Here is a 7,859-nt window from a genome sequence, read left to right as displayed (position 1 = left end):
GCACGTATGCATAGCTCATCACAATTGCTTCATCTTCTCAAATTAGTCATTATAGATTCTCCCTGGCAAAGTCAGGGGGGGGGAGATCACAGACAGGTATGTAGTGGGCTATTAATCATTGACTCAATTTCCACCAAATTAAGCTTCAACTAAAGCCATAAAATACTAATGAATCACTAATCTGGAGTTGTAACCAGTCAAAGTGATGAGAGCAAGAGAGACTGTAGTTATAATGCAGGGGGGGGGCATCTCTTGTGAAAGATGTATTGAAAAGAACAGGAAATTCCATTCGGTTCAACGGGGCTTGCTCTGGAGATATTCCAAGCGGATTGTGTCCAAGCATTAAAATATGACCAATATGTGCCAAGTGAATTAAATTCTTCCTTTTCCCTCTCTCACAATAAGTTTTCTCAGCTCATTGTCAAGATGTGAAAAGCCTACATTTCCCACAAAATACCATACCTTGAATAGTTCCAATTTTAGTCTAATCACATTGTCCTAAAGATTTCACTCTGCCTGAATAATGAAAAAAGGTGATATAAAAATTGTATGAAACTAGCATGCCCCAGGACAGGTTCTGTTGGATGTAATTACATATGCTTCAACAGCTGGAGCAATGCGCTGTGAGAAAGGCTTTTAAGGTGACAGAAGTTAATTGCACAGGTTCGAGGGCAAGAGAAAATGGTGGGGGGTGGGGGGACCCGGACCCTGAGAGGCTCTCTTGGATTTTTCAACTGGAGAGAGCAAGAATATTGTTAAATTATAAATGGGAGGAAAGTGGCAAATGGGGGATACATTTTATCATAGAGAAGGAACAGTAAAGGAGACTCTTACCTAGGCAAAAAGCATTGTGTCCCTAGAAAGCCTTTCAGGCATGCAGTTCTTTATGATGTACCTGCATATAAAATAAGGCAGTCATCTATAAAGCAGCCTGTGATATTTCCCTAGTGGCATTGGTCTACAAGGCAGCACACTAAGGGGAGAAAAAATCGTTTTTCCCCCAGCTCTACCAGTAATGACAGCATCATAGATTTGTAATGAGTGGAAAGATAACATTATGTTCTCTTTTCCACGTGGAATACACAGAACTTTGGAAAGGACCCTTTGGCTGGCATTTCTCTAATGAAGGCAATGCTTGCTTCCTGGAGCTGTGTCAGAGTGTCAAAGGGAGAGGATTTGTAAAAATGCTGCTCGGTGTTGTAATAGAAAGTTGGGTTTTTAAGAAAGAATAATAATTTGTCCGTAGCCTATTCCACAGGGTGCCTGCAGTTATCTCTCCTGCTGCTGCTGGGGGAAAATACATTTGGGTGGGCTGAAAAGGCACAAGGTAAGTGAGCCTTGACGCACATCAGATTTCTAAAAGAGAAATGACTATGTATTTCACACTTATGCTCCCATTGTAAACATATTCTCTGCGGAAGTCCTATTGATTTTGATGGAGTTAACTTTCAAGTCAGCATGGCTAAGATTGCAGCCTTGTCTTAATTTCCAGTTCATGTTTCCATTGAAATTGGTTTGTGTAAAGCAGGCATCCCCCAACTCGGCCCTCCAGCTGTTTTGGGACTACAATTTCCCTGACCATTGGTCCTGTTAGCTAGGGATGATGGGAGTTGTAGTCCCAAAACAGCTGGAGGGCTGAGTTTGGGGGTGCCTGGTGTAAAGCGTCATTTCTTCAGGTAATGATATGAATTCATCAGTAAGGGAGATGATGGGGAAAGCTATATCTGGAGAGGCATTCCCACCTTTGGATAGCCCATGATATAATCCTGCCTCCCAACAAGATGGTACACCAATCCCATTCTGTGCACTGAAGCTGATTGGACAGGCAGTTGGATTTTATTTCAATAGTGGTATTGAGATAGCAGCTTCTATTCTGAGGGCTGTTTGGCACCCGTCACCCATATTCCTGAGGTATGGGAGTGCCAAAAAGGCCATGTGGCACATACAGCTCTGCTATCCAATAGAAAGGTGGGGTGCTCAGGAGACATTGCCAGAGAGCGTCCACCACTTATGCAACAACAGCAGCACAGATACTACTGGCCCAGAGATGGAAAGAAGATAAAGTCCCAACCATGGCTGATGAAGACTACGCTGAAATGCCGAAAATGATCGGGAAAATAAAAAATCAGGAAGAGAGGAACTTTAATAAGGAATGGGAGAATATACAAATTATCTAAGAGAACACTGTAAACAACTAAAAACTTTGGCAGGATTTGAGTAACACTTGTAATGTACTATAGGTTAAGGTAAAAATGGATTATTTTAAGAAAAATGGAGAAAATACATGATGCAGTTGAAAAAGATTGAAAATGGAAACCATTGAAGGAAGTCCAAAGATTCAGAGAATCCTAAATGTTAATGATTATGTTTAATGTTTGAATTTAAATATGTAGTGTAAAACTGAATAAAAAAAGATTATGAGAGAGAGATAGCAGCCACCACTATCTCACATCATTTCCCATCTGAGGCAGTTTCCCCACTGGTGAATATTCATGAGGACTTCTGAAAAATAATAATTCACAAACTGTTGTGAAAATGTAGAGATGTAGAAATAAAAGGGTGAAAAGTCTTGTCTTATGTGATGTGAAAGGAAAGTGGAGAACACATTGTACTTACACAGGTCAACACCTCTTGACCAAGAGATCCTAGAGTGTCGTGGACTGGTTGAACACAGAAGAATGGTGGAAGGAACCACCTGGGGAACTAGCAAGTGGAAAAGGCTCAGAGCCTAGAGAATGGTGGTGGGACAATGATGAGTGGCCATAAAGAGAAGAGGGAGAAAACTGGGACGAGGAGGTGTCAGAAGCTAAACAGGGTTTAGTAAGCCGGGACAGTCTGTGGTAGGAAGCAGTCCAGAATCAGAGGCAGAAGCTGAAGCAGGAGAGGAGGAAAGACAGGCACGCATGTGCAGTCTTCGATTCCTTGGGGGGGGGGACCCTGGAGAGGAAGGGACCTGGGCAGCTGTGGGGAGGTGAGAGCCTTCAATCTCAGCAACTGCTTCATGAGGGACAAGACCTACCAGAGATGAGTTGCTGTGCTCCTTAGGCCTGACACTGCCAAGTCTGTGTGGATCATGTTTTTGCTAATAAAGAGTTAACTCCAACTGCACAGTGTGATTTATTGCTGGCTCAGTTCTGAAACAGAGTACTTGTTTGATTTGTTCCACAGTAAGTGTTTAATACTGTATCCTGCTTGAGTCTTCAGGATTTTTTTTAAACAAGCAAGCAACAACTAGAATTCAACTGGTATAATATGCATTCTAATCTATGTATCTAATCTATACATTTTAATGGCTGCCAGAAATTTGGATAAATTTTTTTAAAAGAAGATTTCTGATGCAAACTGCATGGCATCCAATGCTACCATTCTGTTCATGGTAGGGATATTGATAGCATGTGGCCTATACTGATTTCCCCTGTTTCCCCCTGAATCACTTCCCACACTGCTCTGGGGAAGAAGGACTCATCAAAATTTACCTTTCCCCTTCCATGCCCACCCCTGCATTAATGGAGGCCTCCACAGAATCAAAAACCCTTCTGAGAATGGAAAGACAGCATTGGATGTTCCCCTTCATTCTTTCCTAGAGAAGCACTTATATACTGCAATTATTTTTCCCTAATAGGCTTGGTCTCGTGTTGTAGCCCTTTCTCAGGATATTGTCACCAGCTTCTTAACAGCTGCTAATAAACTGATGATATAGCATTGAATACCTTAATAAGATACTGGCACTTCTTTTGTGTGGAATTTTATTGTCAACTCCAAATATATCAATGTTACAGCTTATTCTTTGGCATTCTATGGCCACTTGATTTTGATTAGCTGAATGTGTGTTTTAAAAGCTCATACAATCTTTTTTGAAAGGCAGGAAATCACTTTACATAGGAGAATGTAAATATCGATATGCCAGTTCATTCACAAATTTTGTTTTTAAGAGAGGCTCTTAATAATCTATGACTCTCTAGGGTCCAGGGCTACTGCAAGAATTAGCTTCTTCAAGACTAATACGGTCTTTGTTCCTATTCTAGCTTTAATTTAATCCTGATTTCTCATTATAAGATATATTTATAGTAACATGGATAATCTGATTTCCTGATTAGTGTACACAGGAGCTAGTAAACACAGCTGTTCATAAAGGTACAATTCATCTCATTTCCTCTTAATTGCCTTAGAAAGTCCCCTTTCATTTTTATAGCTGAGCAAAGCCTCTAATTTCAAATGTAAATCAGATAATTTCTTTTCACTCAGTGTGTTATGCCACTCACTAGAGCTATAAGACTAGTAAGATACCAGAAATGTTAATTAAAGTGAATCATAGAATGTAGTGTACCTGGCTTTTTCTTTTTAAGGGACTTCAGAAAAATGAAGAACATGGTGTCATAGTTGGAGGAAACAGATGAACCTGTTGATTTCAATTTCTCTCATTTTTCCATTCTTAAATTCAGTACACTCCATTTCTACATCAGTTTGCATGAAAATCCATACACATTTTACATCTGTTTCCTAATATATGTATTTTGGAACACAATTTTTGCCTGATACACACATTTTTACAACCAATTTCCCAAGGATCACTAACATGGAATTTGCCTTTTTCACAGATACAACACAATGGGCTGACATTTTCACTGAGCTAACTAGCACAATTCTAAGGTCCCTCTCTTGATCAGTCATACAGTGATGGAGTCTGAGCCACTGATGACATACCGAGCGACGGATCTTGTTGTTGTTGTTTAGTCGTTTAGTCGTGTCCGACTCTTCGTGACCCCATGGACCAGAGCATGCCAGGCACTCCTGTCTTCCACCGCCTCCCGCAGTTTGGTCAGGCTCATGTTTGTAGCTTCGAGAACACTGTCCAACTATCTTGTCCTCTGCCGTCCCCTTCTCCTTGTGCCCTCCATCTTTCCCAACATCAGGGTCTTTTCCAGGGAGTTTTCTCTTCTCATGAGGTGGCCAAAGTATTGGAGCCTCAACTTCACAATCTGTCCTTCCAGTGAGCACTCAGGGCTGATTTCCTTAAGAATGGATACGTTTGATCTTCTTGCAGTCCATGGGACTCTCAAGAGTCTCCTCCAGCACCAAAATTCAAAAGCATCAATTCTTCGGCCATCAGCCTTCTTGATGGTCCAGCTCTCACTTCCATACATCACTACTGGGAAAACCATGGATCTTAGACGGATCTTAGAAATGTGAAATTAGAACATACAGTATATTTATTTAACCCATTACACATCCCTTTACACTTACTGCATTTGCCAGTTTGAAGCCAAATCACCCAGTTCAGAAGCTCTTCCAATCCATTTTTGCTTCTTCCACCAATCTGATGCCATCCACAGACAACTCGCTCCAGATCATTCATAAACAAGTATAAAATCACCTGTCCCAATTCAGAGTCTTGGAGGACTCCACTTCTTACACCCCTTGAGTGAGAGCTGTCCATTAATTCCTACTCTTTGCTTCTTGCTCTTTAACTCATCCTCTTATCCTATGATTGCTTTGTTTGCTCATAATCCTTGGGTGAAGGACTTTTCCAAAAGCATTTTGAAAGTCTGCTACACAATGTCTACCAATGCCTTCCCCCATCCACTTGCTTGAAGACACTCTCAAAGAACTCTAAAGGGTTAGAGATGAAAGCTACCAAGAGAGCTTCTGTCCTTTTGGAGATGGGACGCAGGTTTCGGGGCTGAGGACAGGGAACAATACATTTACCTATTCAGCGTAAAGACAATGCTTCCTGACTATACATTGTCACAAAGACAGATATATGGTGCCATCACATTGTCACACTAATTGGGATATCTGACTGGCTGGAATTATTTGGCTAAGAGGAATTCCCAGGTTTTTGGTGGTGGTGGGTTTTTTATAAGTCATGGTGTCCAAGTATCCACTTAATGGGAAGCACACAGTCTCCAAACTGTATCCAGCAAAAAGAAAGAAAAGGGGAAGTGAGATGGGGAATTTGGGGAGATATTTTACCCCTCCCACTAACTTCTATGCAAAAATGTCTGTATGGGAAGGTTCACTGCAGCCCTAGAATTGAAACCTAGCTCTTAGCACATACAGTTGGCTTCCAACTTGACATGCCAGTTTGGATTCTGGCTTTTTTAAAAATGTAGTGACATTGTGATATTTCTACTCGTCACTAACTGAAACACAAAAAAGAGAAACCCCCTGGGCAGCGTTATCCCTAATGAACACAGCACTGACATTAAAATGTGACAGGATGACAGACAGAATTGTAAGAAAAAAGCTTGAAATATTCTTACCGCATAAGATGATGTGAAAGCAATGTATGAATAATCCAGACTGAGTGCTGATAGGCGAAATAGTTATCTTAATTCATCTTTGTCAGGGCTGATTGTACTGCATGTTTTCACTCACTTGTGCCAGATTGAGGAAGTTTATAGGGCTATCAAGCTTCGTTCTCCCTACCTGTATGAACCAACTCTCATTTCAGACACATATAACATAGGAAGAACATAGCAAGTGGCCTTATACTGAGACAGACCATTGGTTCATCTTGCTCAGTATGGTCTACATTGACTAGAAGCAGCTCTCCAGGGTTTCAGACAAGGAATCTTTCCCAGTTCTACCTGCAGATGTCAGCGATGGAACCTGGGGTCTTCTACATGAAAGTTGGTGCTCTAGCCAATGAGTCATGACCCTTTCCTTCATACATACCCATAAACACAAAACAATAGCACTGTACCTGCATGGAGCCAATTAAGATGCCCCTTGTCTCCATCACCCTTTCCCAGTGCTTAAAGGGAATAGTAGAAATTCCTACCCTTCATTGCCCCACCACAGTGGCCAGAGAGTCTATCTTCGCTGGTCACTAAATTGATACAACTGCTGATGGACTTGATAGGGTGACCATGTGTCCTATTTTACACAGGACCCCAAGCTACATTGCACACTAAAGAAGCTTTGGAGAGCAGGGGTGGATTGTAGGATAAGAATCCTATATGGTCTTTCAACAACTCCACAACACTGTCACTGTGCGTTGGGACGTGTATGTGTGAAACACCTCAAATCTCCCAAATTAAGGGAATGAGATTTTGCTATGTGTTCAAGTATTGTATGTGGAAGCTCAGGTTCTGGAATGACACATCGTACACCAGAGTCAGGGATAGGTTGTGAAGAGGCTAAAACCAAGTTTACCAATTGCCACATTCATGGTGTTCAGGGCTGCATACCCTGTGAGCATTTTGAATGCCTTTGTGCCAAATCACAAGGATTCCTTAACAGTGTTCATAAAGCATCTGCCACAGAGGTCTAATATGAGATAGCATCAGTCTGATGAGTTATTACATGGGGGGGGGGGGTAATACCACTGGCAATGGTGAGAAGAAAGGAAAATGTAGCATGAGTGTATTTATGGACATAAGAAATCTCACTAGATCAGCATTCTTCCCAGCTCTCTATATGGAAATGCTATAAAGAAAATCAGGCTTTCCTTGTGCAAGGATGCCAGCATGAAGTCCCTAAGTTTACATCATTTGTAAGCCATGGCTAGGGATGGGGGAGAAATTCAGTTCTGCTGCTTGTATTTAAATGGAAACGTACCTGATTTGCATTTCCCAAAGCACACAAAATACACAAACCAAAAGACAGCTACCCTTCAAAATTTAAACTCCTCTGAATTTTGCTATGCAGTTCTCCATTGAAGTAAAGGATGCATAAAAATACACCAGTTAGTGAAAGTAACGCAAATGCATTATATTGAAGGAAATTGCTTTGCAAAAAAATATTTGGTTGGTTTTTTCTATAACTATGACTTACTCCCAAGTAAATGTGAGGATTACAAGAGGGGTGGTGGACTTGTAACTCCCATTAGTCCCAAATCAGTGTGGCCAGTAGTC

The sequence above is a fragment of the Podarcis pityusensis genome (genome assembly GCF_964106645.2).
Source record: "Podarcis pityusensis genome assembly, chromosome: 7".
Classification (NCBI taxonomy): domain Eukaryota; kingdom Metazoa; phylum Chordata; class Lepidosauria; order Squamata; family Lacertidae; genus Podarcis; species Podarcis pityusensis.
Note: the sequence above shows the minus strand (reverse complement) of the source record.